Here is a 1,402-nt window from a genome sequence, read left to right as displayed (position 1 = left end):
AAGCACAATTGAATCAGACAAGACAGCAGCTATCTAAACAGATAACAGAAGAATGCCAAGCTGTCCAACTAAGGAGCGGGAAGACATTGAATAACTCAGCTCAAAGTAGCAAAAAGTCAAGAAAGGAACAAATGACAGAGGATGACCAAACCACTATCCAAAATCCCTCTGAGGATATCAAGAGCCCAGAGAGGAATAACTCTGGCGTTCAAACACCAGAAAAGGGGGAAAAGTTGGCGTTAAAAGCCCATTCCTTGTCCAGTTCTGACGATCAAACGCCAGAAAAGGGTGGGAAGCTGGCGTTAAACGCCCATCCAGCACCCAATCCTGGCGTTCAAACGCCAACGAGGGATCAGACACTTGCAAGTGCTGATAGTAACCCCTCTAAGAAGGCTTCTCCAACCACTCCTGTAGGGAATAAACCTGCAGCAACTAAGGTTGAAAAATATAAAGCCAAGATGCCTTATCCTCAGAAACTCTACCAAGCGGAACAGGATAAACAATTTGCCCGCTTTGTAGACTATCTCAGGACTCTTGAAATAAAGATTCCATTTGCAGAGGCACTTGAGCAAATACCCTCTTATGCTAAGTTCATAAAAGAGATCTTAAGTCATAAGAAGGATTAGAGAGAAACTGAAAGAGAGTTTCTCACTGAAGAATGCAGTGTAGTCATTCTGAAAAGCTTACCAGAGAAGCTTCAAGATCCAGGAAGCTTTATGATACCATGCACATTAGAGGGTGCCTGTACCAAGACAGCCCTATGTGACCTTGGAACAAGTATCAATCTAATACCTGCATCCACTATCAAAAAGCTTGGGTTGACTGAAGAAGTCAAACCAACCCGGATATGTCTTCAACTTGCTGATGGCTCCATTAAATATCCATCAGGCATCATTGAAGACATGATTGTCAAGGTTGGGCCATTTGCCTTTCCCACTGACTTTGTAGTGCTGGAAATGGAGGAGCACAAGAGTGCAACTCTCATTCTAGGAAGACCTTTCCTAGCAATTGGACGAACTCTTATTGATGTACAAAAAGGGAAAGTGACCCTGAGAGTCAATGAGGATGAGTTCAAGTTAAATGCTGTCAAAGCTATGCAGCATCCAGACATATCAAATGACTGCATGAGCACTGATATTATTGACTCTTTAGTGGAAGAGATCAATATGACTGAGAGTCTTGAATCAGAGCTAGAAGACAACTTTAAAGATGTTCAGCCTGATCTGAAGGAATCAGAGGAAATAAAAGTACCTCTGAAAATCCCTCAGGAAGAGGAGAAACTTCCTAAACCTGAGCTCAAACCACTACCACCATCCCTGAAATATGCATTTTTGGGAGAGGGTGACACTTTTCCAGTGATCATAAGCTCTGCTTTAAATCCACAAGAAGAGAAAGCACTAAT

The sequence above is a fragment of the Arachis ipaensis genome, chromosome B10 (assembly GCF_000816755.2).
Source record: "Arachis ipaensis cultivar K30076 chromosome B10, Araip1.1, whole genome shotgun sequence".
Taxonomy (NCBI): Eukaryota; Viridiplantae; Streptophyta; class Magnoliopsida; order Fabales; family Fabaceae; genus Arachis; species Arachis ipaensis.
Note: the sequence above shows the minus strand (reverse complement) of the source record.